Source organism: Mustela erminea, chromosome 12, assembly GCF_009829155.1.
Source record: "Mustela erminea isolate mMusErm1 chromosome 12, mMusErm1.Pri, whole genome shotgun sequence".
NCBI lineage: Eukaryota > Metazoa > Chordata > Mammalia > Carnivora > Mustelidae > Mustela > Mustela erminea.
This window is the reverse complement of record NC_045625.1, coordinates 29,714,502-29,727,861: the sequence shown is the minus strand read 5'-3', so window position 1 is coordinate 29,727,861 and position 13,360 is coordinate 29,714,502. Positions and strand designations below refer to the sequence as shown.

Genomic DNA, 13,360 nt, shown 5'->3' with positions numbered 1-13,360 from the left:
ACATGTCTCCTGGTTTGCAGATGACTGTCTTCTCATTGTATCCTCACAGGGCCAAGCAGAGAGAAAGGAAACAAGCTCTCCCCTGTCTCTTCTTATAAAGGCACTAATCTCATCCATGAAGGCTCCCTAAAGGCTCCCCAAAAGCTCCCCAAAGGCTTCCCAAAGGCCTCACCTCCTAGTACCATTACATCAGGGGTTAGGAATATGAATTTTGTGAGGACACATTCAGTCCATTACTAGCTTAAGCAGAGAGGGATTTGTTAAAGGGTATTTGGTAACTCACAGACCTCTGTGAGAGCCAGAGAACTAGGATTGTAGGGTATAATACGCAGCCAAGAACAAGACAGTCATGGTCAGCACATCTGACCATACCACAGGATGGTTCTAACGAAAAGAACTTTTTAAAAAATGGACTCAGGGGGACATCTACAACTCTAACACGACTGTCCCAAAACACTCGTGACACCACATGTCCCAGAGGAATAGCCTCCCTGAATATGCCCCCTCATGTGGCTCTTCTCCACATCAGGTGTCATGGGGGCAGAGTAACGGGGTGTGTAGACCTAAGTCATAGACCTGATTTATGGATTCTCCTGGGAAAGCAGGACTTGTTTACAAAGTGAGAAAGGTCAGAGGGTGTTCAAAAGATATTGGACCACCATGATGAAGTGTTCTGTTACCATAATCACGACACTATTTCTAAAACAATTCAGCGTTCTTCTGAGATACTGTCCATAATATACTTGATTAATACATATATGTAGGGGCGCCTGGGTAGCTCAGTGGGTTAAGTGTCTGCCTTCAGCTCAGGTCATGATCCCAGGGGTCTGGGATAGAGCCCGGCATTGAGCCCTGAGTTGGGCTCCCTGCTCAGCAGAGAGTCTGCTTCTCCCTTTCTCCATCCCTCTGCCTCCCCTCCTCCTTATGCTCACTCCCTCTCTCTCAAATAAATAATAAAATCTTTTTAAAAAATAATACATACATGTATATGCGCCTATAGCACACACATGCATATTATGCTTTCTCTTTTTCTATGAATGCATTTTACTTTTTCCTCGTAGTACTCAATTTTGTTTTAATTACTTTAACTTTATGATACATGTAAATATCTAGATGACCTCCCCAACAATCTTCTTCAAAGATTTCTTGACTCCTCTTATCTTTTAATCTTCCAAGTGAACTTTAAAAGGGTTTTGTGAAATTTTCAATTTGACATTCTGATTGAAATTATAGGAAATAATTGCTGTGTTGTTAGAACTTAGCACCAAGAAAGATAAAAATGGCACCCCATTTACATTTTCATTTTCATAATTCACTAAATGATCATGGTTCTTGTGATAATTGGCTCTATGCATTTCTTGAGAAGTTTATGGTAGGAACTTTGTTGTTGTTGCTGTGTTAAGTGAGATAGTTTTCCTTTATATTTTTAACGTATTACTGCTATTAGAAAATCTACTTCTTTCATTATATAAAATCTCTTTAGTAACTTACCTTCTTTTTGACATTCATAACTAGTTCTGTTTTTCACTCGACGTCCTTCCATCTTGAATATCCTACTCTAAGAGGAATGATCTCTTGTACGATTAATAAAGTATTGCCATAGTCCTTTTCAATAGCCTCTTACCCATTGGTTAGGCCTTACAAAGGCTAAAATTTTGTGATAATCGTGAGCTTCTTTATTTCTAAATTATTTTTCATGGTAATCTACTAGGGTTCTCTTGTTAAGCGTGATATTGCTTTTAAGTTTGAGGTATTTGTTCTTGGAAAATTGTCTGTCTTCATATAACAAGAAGGAACACTGAAGCTCTAGTTCTGGCTGCGGGCAGGCATCAGCGCGGGGCTCCTGCAGGAGGAGCTGGCGGGGCCGGGCGGCAGGTGCGGGGTCGGCATGCAGGGACCTCTGGCACCCAGAGGGGGTCGAAGGGGGGGGTCTCCGTCCCCGCAGGTCGCGCTCTTGCTGGGGAGGGGGTGCTATCGCCGTGGCAGGCGGAGTCGGGGGCGCGCAGCAGCGGGGAAGGGGAAGCGAATGGGACAGCCCAGGCCGTCTGCAGGGAGCGCGCGGCCCCTCTGCGCGTCCCCGATGCCTGCGCACAGCTGGCCGGACGACCTGCAGGGGGCGCACGAGCAGGAGGTGGCCCCGGCGGAGGCAGAGGCTGCGGAGTTGGACGCCGGCTGCAGCGAGCGCCAACGCTTGGGGGGGCAACAGAAAGCGGAGCCACCCAACGACTCGGCCTGGGAATGAAGCCCGTCTGACCGTCTACGAGCCGGCAGTATTGACCTGAGCGAATCTCGACATCCCTGCGAGAGGAGAGGAGGAGAAACCACATAAACCGTGCGCTGGCCGGAGGATATAAATGTAGATGAAGATCCAGATACGCATCATCCTTTCTGACTTCCAAAACAAATTGAACAGGTGCTTCAAGAATAAAGGAGAATAAATAAAATCTTAAAAAAAAAAAGAATAAAGGAGAAAAGACGCATTCCACCCCAAAAAGGCAACAAAGGAGAGTGAAACAGAAATGGAAGAAGAGATAATGCAAAATAAGATGGTAGAAATAAATTTAAAAATCTCAATTATGACAAATATGAATAGATTAAGGTCACCAGTTAATATATTTCCTCTGCTGGATTTTTAAGAAATATTTTTATTTATTTATTTGACAGAGAGAGAGAGTGAGAGCAGAAACACAAGCAGGGGGAGTGGGAGAGGGAAAAACCGGCTTCCCACAGAACAGGGAGCCTGAGGCTGGGCTTGATCCCAGGACACTGGGATCAGGACCTGAGCTGAAGGCAGACTGAAGGCTTAATGACTGAGCCACCCAGGCGCCCTTGGATTTTTTTTTTTTTTTAAATCAGTAGATGCTCTTTATAAGTGACACAGTAGAAATGTAGATTCAGAAAATTTTAAATAAAAGACATTTTTTTGTTCTAAATGCTTACATCACAATAGCAAAGAGACTAAAAATTAAGCTGAGCTACTTAAGTTGAAAGAAAAAATAGACCCAAAGAAAAGATAAGAGTGGAAACAAGTGAAACAAAATAGAGGTAAGATTCTTTTAAAAGTGAATGAATGACACACCCTTTGCCAAGAGTGTTTACTTGTCTTCTTTTTTTCCTTTATCAATGTTAAGAATAAAAGGAAGGGTATTTAACAGGCAATAAGAATCTCAAAATATTTGTTAGCAGGGTGTGTGGGTTGCTCAGTGGGTTAAGCCTCAGCCAAATAGCCCACCATTTCCTCATTTCCTCATTTAAATATTTTGGCATCTCATAGACACCATTTAATTTGACTCATGTACTTTTTCTTCATGTCTGATCCATGTCTATAGTAGCACTTACTGAAGGTTCTTGTAAAATTGAGTTATTGTTTATAAAATAGAATCTATCTTAAAAAAAAGACCCTAAAATGTATTTCCAGATTGCATAACTGAGAGCGTACGTCTGGTTAATCCCCCCGTAGGCTATGTGTGACTATACACACTTCACTCTGCTCTTGGTTCATCCCCATTTTGAGGTTCCACCACCTCAAACTTAAAGGACCCCAAAGTGAACTCACATCCCTTCCACTATCAACCACAGACGCAAGAACCGCTAGCATTGATTCAGCCTTTAATGTGAACCAAGCATGTTACATACATCTTTCAATTGATAGGTGTTGTCCTCGACCTCACCATTTTCCAGGTAAGCAAGTGGAGAGCTTATGTAATTTTCCCAAGGTCATACTGAGCTAAGACATGACCCCAGCAGATTCGACTCCCAAGCCCTGGTGCTTAACCACTTCTTTCTACCCAAGCTTTCTGTGATGGCAAGAGATAATTCCTAAAATAATGGCTGGTGGAATGATTGGCAAAAGAAATGTTTTCCTTTACATCTCATAGCAAATCAATGTCTATGATAAATCCAGAGCTCTGGCATCCTCTCAGATCATTCAGTCCCTGTGATTCCTGCCTTTGCCAACAAACACACCTGAAAATGAGTGTGTTCAGCCAAGTAGATTCTGCTCAGAGAAGCTGTGGTCTTTTATCCCCTAGTGACCTCTTCTGGTTTGCGGGCTGCCTGCTGGGACATCCACCTTGAAGTACCCCTGGCTTCCTGCCTCCTGCATACTTGTCCTTGGGCGACAGAGAAAAGGCCATAAGGGAACTGCCTGATTCTGGGACCTTCAACTACTCACTTCACCAGTATGAATGTCAGTTTTCTCATTTAGTGAAGGCAAGCACAGATATATGCCCCCAACAGAACTGTAAGAATTAAATGAAATATGGCCTATGCAGGGGCCATAAGAATGCTAATTATAGGGATGCCTGGGTGGCTCAGTCGGGTGAGCTACTGCCTTCAGCTCAGGCCATGATCCTGGGGTGCTGGGATCGAGTCCTGCATCGGGCTCCTTGTTCTGCAGGGAGCCTGCTTCTCTCCCCACCTCTGCCTGCTTATGTGTGCGCTCGCTCTCTCTCTCTAACAAATAAATAAATAAAATCTTTAAAAAAAAAAAAAAAAGAATGCTAGGTGCGTCTGGGTGGCTCAGTGAGTTAGAGCCTCTGCCTTTAGCTCAGGTCATGATCTCAGAGTCCTGGGATCGAGCCCCGCATCGGGCTCTCTGCTCAGCGGGAAGCCTGCTTCCTCTTCACTCTCTGCCTGCCTCTCTGCCTACTTGAGATCTCTGTTTGTCAAATAAATAAATAAAATCTTAAAAAAAAAAGAATGCTAATTATAATATGTGACAGGGATAGAAGAACAGAAGAGAAAGTAGAAAAAAGAACTGAACATTACAAGATAGGAATGTGGTCAGTTTTTGTTTCTTTCTTATAGATGCTTTCATTCCTCCAATGGGTACCATCGCTGAGGGCTGCCTGTGTTCCAGGCACTGTTACAAATGATGGAGAAGACTTCCCTCAGGGGCTGAAGGGGAAGAGAAACTTGACCTCTCCCCTGGTAGGGTCTCCTCAGCTGGGCCTGAAAATTGAATCAACATAAAACAGGTTAACAGGAGAAAAGCAAACAGATTTTCACATGTACGTGGCCCCACAAGAAAATGAAGACCCAGGGAAGCAGTTAGAGCTGAACGTCTATATTCTAAATCAGGCAAAAGTAGTAAAATTGGGGAAACATGAAAAGACCAAGCTTTGGGACAGTCAATGGTGGAGTGGTGACTGAGATGGAAGGGTTAGTTGAACGAGGTTGGTTTGTACAGATTTCTCTCAGCATAGTCTCCCACCTCTGGTGATAAGAACTTTTCTGCCCTTCTGTTATAGGGGAGGCATCTTTCACACAGGACTTTCATCTTCTGCTTTCAGGAATAAAAAGGAAGGTCAGAGTGTCCTTTTTGCCTCTGCTGCCCTTTAGGTGGCAAAACAATCTTGATGTCAAAGTGACATTTTTGGAGATGACATATTCTGGTTTCCTTCAGGGTTCACACCTGCAGGGGAGAGATGGGCTGTAACAGATAACGCCACGTGATAAGTACGGTAAGAGAGGTATGGTCAAAGCCCTGAAGGAGTCTCACATGCCTTTTCTGGAAAAGGGAAGTAAAATCCCAGGTAAGCTTATTGGGGGCATCGAATGGGAACGTGCCGGCTTGCACTCTGTCCTCTAGAGGGAGCGCATGCTCTTTCTCTGAGATCTGAGAAGCCTTCTTTCTAATCAGGGGATCTCTTCAATAGAGCTGGGTTAAGATAAATGCTCAGGTGCCTTTTGGTCTTTTTAGATATTCCCTGTTGAATTGCTTCCCACCTAGCTCCTCTTCACAGCTGGTACCATAGGGGGAGGCTGAGTCCTCCTCCCACTCGAAAACTTTGCTTCCTTCAACTGGAAGACAAAGCCAGAACCAGAGTGAAGTCTCCCCAGGCAAAAGAATGACTCATCTGGGCACAATTCCTATTTCATAGCACAATCTACGAAGACAGATGACATCAGGATTTGGGGATAATTTTCCCATAATAGTCACTTGTGCACAGACTCTAAGGGGGTGGCCTTTGCCAAGGTATTGAAAGGAGGGGTCAAGACAGGGTTCAGAAATTTGGGACCCAGACATATTTATCACTCACCACAACTAACAGATAAATTTAGATATTTCCATTTTATTTTTTATTAATGTTTTCTTTGTCATTTCATGACTACATGATTTGTTGATTCAGGGTTCTCTTGAGAATTTGGCAAAAACCCAATTCAGAAATTTTCTGGAATTTATTTATTGCAACAACTATATTTCATAGGAATATATATCTCTATTTCCTCGATTGATTCCCTTCTTTTCATCATGTATATTTTTATAATCTATCAATGTTTCCATATGCATACTCTTACATAAGGAAGCCTAAAATAGTCTCTGATTGTCTCACATGGAAAATTAAGATAGAGTCTCTCAGTTTGTATGATATCCAAAAGAAGAGAGATATGGACAATTTTTTTCACTTAATTTTAATTTTGTTTATTTAATGTATACCACTTGATGAGTTAGAGATAAATATGCACTCAGGAAACCAACAGGGTATATACCAGATACATCTATCACCTCCAAAAGTTTCCTCTCACCCTCTTTAATTATTATTATTTTTACTATGTGATAACATTTAACGTAAGATCTTAGCAAAGGTTTAACCGAAGATTTAACACAAGATCCTATCAAGTTTTAAAGTGTACAAGTGCTATAGGCTTCTTTTTAGCTGAAACTTTACCATTTGGTTAATAGTTTTCAGTTTCCCTCTCCCCCAGCCCCCAGATGCTAGAAGCCACCATTCTACTCTCTGTTCAATGAGTTTGACTATTTTAGATTCCTCATATAAATGGTATGTTGCATTTGTCTGTGTTTAGCTTATTTTACACTCTCTCAGCTTATCCATGTCATCAGAATTGGCAAGATTTCCTTTTTTTTTAAGGCTGACTAATATTATATCGTATGTGTACAACACATTTTCTGTATCCATTCATCTGTTGATGGACATTTAGGTTGCTTCCGTGTCTTGGCTACTGTAAATAATGCTGCAATGGCTACAGGAGTGCAGAGCATTTCTTTTAGATTCTGATCTCAATCCTTTGGATATATACCCAGAAATGAAATTGCTGCCTCAACTGGTGGTTCTAGTTTTAGTTTTCTGAGGAACCTCTGTACTGTTTTCCATAGTGGCTGCACCAATTTTTTCCACCAACAGTGCACAAGGGTTCCCTTTTCTCTGCATCCTTGCAACATTTGTGATCTCTTGTCTTTTTGATAATAGCCATTTAAAAGGTGTGAGGTGATATCTTATTGCGGTTTTGATTTGCATTTCCGTGGTGATTTGTGATCCAACTTGCATAAGTGCAACCAATTCACATTTTAAAAAAATAAGATGGGTTCTGGATATAACCCTAATATCGGGGCTTCTACAGCTTCTGAAAAAAGAGGAAACTTGTGCTAAATATGAAGCTGGGGGATTTAGTGCGCTAGTTCTTCTTTGAGAGACTGTGCCTGAGACTAGCTTCAGTGGGGAGACCACACACGGGCACATTGAGCTCATGAAGGTGGGCCCTACACATCCCTTCTGACAGCCTTGGGACAATTTGTTACAAAGACTTTCTAATATTTTTGAAGCTGGAGGGAATCTTATAAGTACTTTTATTACTTTTGCTTTCTTTCCCCCTAAAAAACTGTTAAAGATTCCAGATATGGCATGTCTTTTATAATTGAGGGCATCTTCAAATCAAAGGGACAGTATATGAAATTCATTTATAGAAATTTAGACTCATAAAATGTTGTAACTAGTGGGCATTAAAGATTAGATGATCCAGCAAATTTTAAAGGCTTTTTGCATTGTTTCTTAAATCTGGACTTTTTTGATATAAGTCTGTAGAGAAGCTCTACAGAAACCAACAGATCAAAGCACGGTGAGCTGGGGTGCCTGGGTGGTTCAGTGGGTTAAGCCTCTGCCTTTGGCTCAGGTCATGATCTCAGTGTCCTGGGATTGAGCCCCACACTGGGCTCTCTGCTCAGCAGAGATCCTGCTTCCCCCTCTCTGCCTGTCTCTCTGCCTACTTATGATTTCTGTCAAATAAATAAATAAAAATTCTTAAAAAAACAAAACAAAACAAAACCACAATGAGCTGATAGATAATCCAGCACACTCACCCTCCTCTCTGCTGACCTATGCTCCTGAAAAGAACTTATCAAGAGCAGTTTGAAATGTAACGAAAAGATGCAGCCAGCTCTTATATCTTTGGCACAAAAACCACTATGTGAGTCTTTTCAAAATAACAATTTTACGGAGATAGAATTGACATAATAAACTGCACATTTGTAAAGTGTAACCTCTGATGTTTGGGCACATATACACCCATGAGACCTTCACTGCAATCAAGATACCGAATTTACCCATCACCCCTAACAGTTTCTTCATGTACCTTTATAAACCCTTCCTCTCTACCTCACCCCACCTCATCTTCAAGCAACACTGATGTGCTTCCTGTCCCTGTGGGGTTAGTTTTTATCTTCTAGAGTTTTACAGAAATGACATCATCCAACACATGCTTCTGTTCGTGTGTTTGCTCCGGCTTCTTTCACTCAGCGTCATTATTTTGAGATTCACCCATATTCAAGCCTTTCATTGCCGACTAGTATTCCAGTAGATGGATGTCCCTCTGGTTTATCCACTTGCTGCTGATGGACATTTGAGTGGTTTTCAGGTTTTAACTATTATAAATAAAGCTCTGTGAATATCCATGGGCAAGTCTTCATGGAGACATATATTTTCACTGTTCTTGGGATAAATACCTAGGAGTGGAATGGCTAGAGCTGATCAAATGGTAGGTGTGTATCGAACTTTTCTAGAAACGAGCCACCTGTTTTTCACAATGGCTGTACCACTTTATGTTCCCACCAGCTGTGTGTGAGAGTCCGGCTGTTCTACATCCTCGCCAACACTTGGTATGGTCACTTAAAAATAATTTTTTAGCCACTTTAGTGCATGTGTAGGGGTATGTCATTGTGGTTTTAATTCGCATTTGCCTAATGACTAATCTCACTGGGCATCTTTTCACGTGCTTGTTTGCCATTTCTGGGTGGAGTGTCTGTCATTCTTTTTTTTTTTTTTTTTTAAGATTTTATTTATTTATTTGACAGAGAGAGAGAGATCACAAGTAGGCAGAGAGAGAGGGGGAAGCAGGCTCCCTGCTGAGCAAAGAGCCTGATGAAGGGCTCGATTCCAGGATCCTGGGACCATGACCTGCGCTGAAGGCAGAGGCTTCAACCCACTGAACCACCCAAGTGCCCCTGTCTGTACATTCTTGTCTTTTAGCTGCTTCAGTTTTTTTTTCTCTTGAAAAGTTTCTGCAGTTATGAGAATGCTTTGAGGCATTTTGCTCTCTATTTTTCTATTCTAAAATTTTATTGACGGGACTATTAGATAAGCCACACAATCAGATGGAAACCGAGTTAGATCGATGTTAACTAACAGCTACCTAAGTAGGTTAGTGCTTACGGCACAGACAAAGACCCTTCACACTTACTCAGGCTGGCAGAAGCGAAGGTGAATGAATGAGGGAAATCATGGCATATGATTGGGAGAGGGTGGGAGAGGTTGAGAGAAAGAAGCCAGGCAGGGAAGAACTAACTCTGCCGCATCGAGAGTCTTTCCCGTCGTTCTGCCTCTATCATGGCCAAACTTTCAGGTTTTTTTCCCCAAAGTTACTTTTTTTAATTATGATGATGGGAGAACTTTTTATTATTTTCGTGGCAAACATGTTAAGAAGGTGGGGGCCTTAGCTCAACTGCAGAATCTAGCTGCAGGCTATTCCGTGCGGTAAGGCTCCTGAGAACTTTCATGGCGAGCCGCTTGATCGGAAATCCATGTACAGGCAAAAGAAGGTGTATCCATGGGATGCCTGGTTGGCTTAGTTGTTAAGTGTCTGCCTTCAGCTCAGGTCATGATGGATCAAGTCCCTCATCAGGCTCCTTGCTCAGCGGGGAGCCTGCTTCTCTCTCTGCCTGCTGCTCCCCCTGCTTGTGCTCTCTCTCTCTCTCTGGAAAACAAATTTAAAGATATGTTTAGGGGCGCCTGGGTGGCTCAGTGGGTTAGGGCCTCTGCTTTCGGCTCGGGTCATGATCCCAGGGTCCTGGGATCAAGTCCCGCATCGGGCTCTCTGCTCAGCAGGGAGCCTGCTTCCTCCTCTTTCTCTGCCTGCCTCTCTGCCTACTTGTGATCTCTGTCTGTCAAATAAATAAATAAATAAAATCTTAAAAAAATAAATAAATAAAAACATAAAGATTTTTTTTTTTAAAAAAAAAGGAAAGTGTATCCATAGACCAGTGTTAATGTATAGTAAGTTTTGTTTTGGTTTTGGTTTTTGGTTTTTGGTTTTAAAGGACTTGACCAAAAACGCAGTAATAAGCCTATACTTTGCATTTGTCTCTCTCACAAACAGGTGTAGTAGAGTGAGAACATTAGCCTAGACTGGAGTTCTGGAGACAGTCTCTCGTGAGGGGAATGGATGTGATCTCCTTAAGGGTTTGGGCAAGGGGGGAAGCGAAGCTGGCATTCAAAAGAGGAAAGAGCTAAGCATGGAAGGGGCGGGGGAGGCGACGGAATATCTCCAGCCAGTTCTCCTCCCTCTTCCTCATTGGCCTGTGGGGGAGGGGCCATTTCCGCCGCTCCCACACCTTCTGTCCACTCTTCTTACCAGCCGCTTCCAGAGGGAAAAGGAATTGCTCATGCACTCCAAGTCCAGGGTCATTACCAAGCCCCGTCCTACTAGGGAGTAGAGTGTCCGAGCTGATAGATTCCCTCTTTTGCAAACAGTCTCCTCACTGTAGTGCCCTGGGTCAGGGGTTGGCCATTCACCCTTCTACCTAAGCGCTTCGGCATCAATTGCATCTGGTCTGTTCCCGACCTTTCCATCCCTCTTGAGTGATAGAAGGGATGCAGGCCTTCCTTAGATTCCAGACCTAAACAGCATTATCTAATTTGGCTTAACCAAGATGTCTGCCCGGGCAGACAATTGGGTGCTCACTCATCAGTTAATAAAAAGGTATCTCATTCTCCATCTGGTTATTGTTCCCACGTGCACATTCCTTAATTAGGAATCCCTGAAGTTGTCCGAGTGCTAGGATTTCAGCCACTAAACTGAAACGCTCACACTCCCATAGCTAATCCTAAAAAAGGTCTCAGTCCGAAGGGAACCCCCAAGAAGAGGCAAAAATGGTGTCTAAGGTAGAAGGCCTGCAACTAGGGTCGAAGTGCCAGAGGTTCTGAAGATAAATAAAAAGCTGTAACAGGCCCCCTTGGAGCTTCCTCTCTGGATAGAGACGAAACCATCATTCACTGATACCCCCGCTCTTCCGTCCCTCCAACCATGCGCTCATTAACACGCTTTGGGGTTCCAGGTACTGGGCCGTGACTTATGGTACAGCAGTGAACATGCCTGACGCTGTCTGAAGGATTAGAAACAAAAGGCTGTATGTCGATGTGTCATGAAAAAGGAAGAGGGGGAGATGGCACAGCCTTCTGCCTCCATTCTTGGACTATGTTGGAACACTTGGGGCGCCCAGGGGACTCAGTTGGTTAAACTTCCTCCGGCTCAGGTCATGATCTCAGGGTCTTGGGATGGAGCCCCACATCGGGCTCCCTGCTCAGTGGGGAGACTGCTTCCCCCTCTCCCTCTGCTCGCCGCTCCCCCTGCCTGTGCTCTTTCTCTCTCTCTCAAAAAAAAATAAATAAAATTAGAAAAAAAAAAAAAAAGAAAGAGACTCCTAATAGAGAAAAAAATGATGGATTAAACAATGACAATGGGCTTCCTCCTGAGAAAGTTTCTGGGACTCTGGACATAAGCAGTACTGATTTGAGGATCAAGGGACAAAACAGAGCACAGAACTGGATTGAGAGCACAGAACTGGGTAGCTCAGTCAGTTAAACATCCGACTCTTGATTTTGGCTCAGGTTGTGATCTCAGGGTCCTGAAATTGAACCCTGTGTAGGGCTCTGTGCTCAATGGGGTCTACTTGAGACTCTCTCTCCCTCTGCCTCTGCCCCTCCCCGTGCTTGCACCCTCTCTCTCTCCCTTTCTCTAAATAAATACATAAATAAAATCTTAAAAACAAAAACAGAGAGTCATTGTTTCCACTTTTTCCGAGAACCCAGCACTGACCTGTAAAGTAGGTATTACTAATATTCACCAAATACTGTTTCACTACTGTTCTCCCCTTTCATATGCACCGAGGACCTCTCTGGACTTTTCAGCCCTCTTGCAGCTCCATGAGGCCATGGCTCTGGCTGTTTTCAGCCTGACGCCAAGAGCTGCTGAGTAACCAGTAAGCCTTTTCTTCATCTTTCTTTAAGCCTGCTTGACCAGGGAGGTTTCCCACTCTTGCTGGGGCAGCTACAGGACTGTGAAACCTCTCTCGGCCTCAACTGTTGAGTTGCTGTCTGGAAAATAGTTGTCCTACAGGGTTTCCTGGATCTTTATTAGATCTTACGGAAGTGAGAAATCAACCTCTGTCCCCAAGACGTTAGCATTTGTTCTTGTCACGCCGAAGTCTGGCTTAGCCTCCAGAACTGATGGTTTGTTAAGCATTCAGAAATAGTAACCTTGGTACAGACTATCACAGCAGGGGAAAGAGAGAGACCCTTTTAGGCAGTGTGGGGCCAGAATAGGAGAGGAAAAAGAAGGTAGGTGCTGTGTGATAGTTGGGGCCAGCGAATGCTATGTGATATGTTCACCTAAGGTACCTTTTTGGAGGTTCTCAAGAAATATTCGAGTGAGGATTTTAAGGGGTGGGGAAGAGTGTGTCAACAAAGGAAACCGCATTACTTAGTATTAGTATGACCTTCACGCTGATACTCACAGGCTGGTGAGGCTACTGTCTCTAGTATAAATTGTGTTGTGGGATGTCTTCTGTGGGGGAGAGTCTGCAATTATAGAACTGACTGTAGTTCTTATCTTCATGTTTATTCCCTTCTTAAAGAGGGAACTGCCAAACACTGCTCAAGAAATTGCTGGAAATTTCAGGATCTCCCTAGAATTCATGTCAGACCTACCTCTAAACTTCCAGGAAGTTTGGTGAACATAATTTCAATGATTTCAATTGAAACATGATTTCAATTTCGTAGTTTTCTCATGAAACTGAATACACACAGGAAAATACTTTCTGATGTAGACATAATAAGATTAGCCTGTTTCAGAAATTTATAGCACAGTTCATACTATACATCAACATGCATGTGACCATTTTCTAAAACTGTGAATTTGGAAAAAAATAAAAGGCTCTTGGTGTGCCCCAAATCAGTAATTCAGAACAGTTCAACAATAGGTAGAAAGCCTGATCTTCAGTTGTCAACTGGTCAATCCCCTTGTCCAATTTGAGTTTGAATATCTATACTTCCTTGAAACTAGCAAC

At 43.0% G+C, this 13,360-nt stretch overlaps 1 long non-coding RNA gene across 1 annotated transcript in view; it reads left to right on the top strand.

Annotated features, from left to right (window-relative positions):
- Positions 1-7,895, top strand: part of LOC116569933 — a 32,861-nt gene extending 24,966 nt beyond the window's left edge. Inside the window, exon 5 of the long non-coding RNA XR_004277252.1 lies at positions 5,408-7,895. This is a non-coding gene — a long non-coding RNA (uncharacterized LOC116569933). The remainder of the gene's footprint in view (positions 1-5,407) is intronic.
- The last annotated feature ends 5,465 nt before the right edge of the window (positions 7,896-13,360 follow it).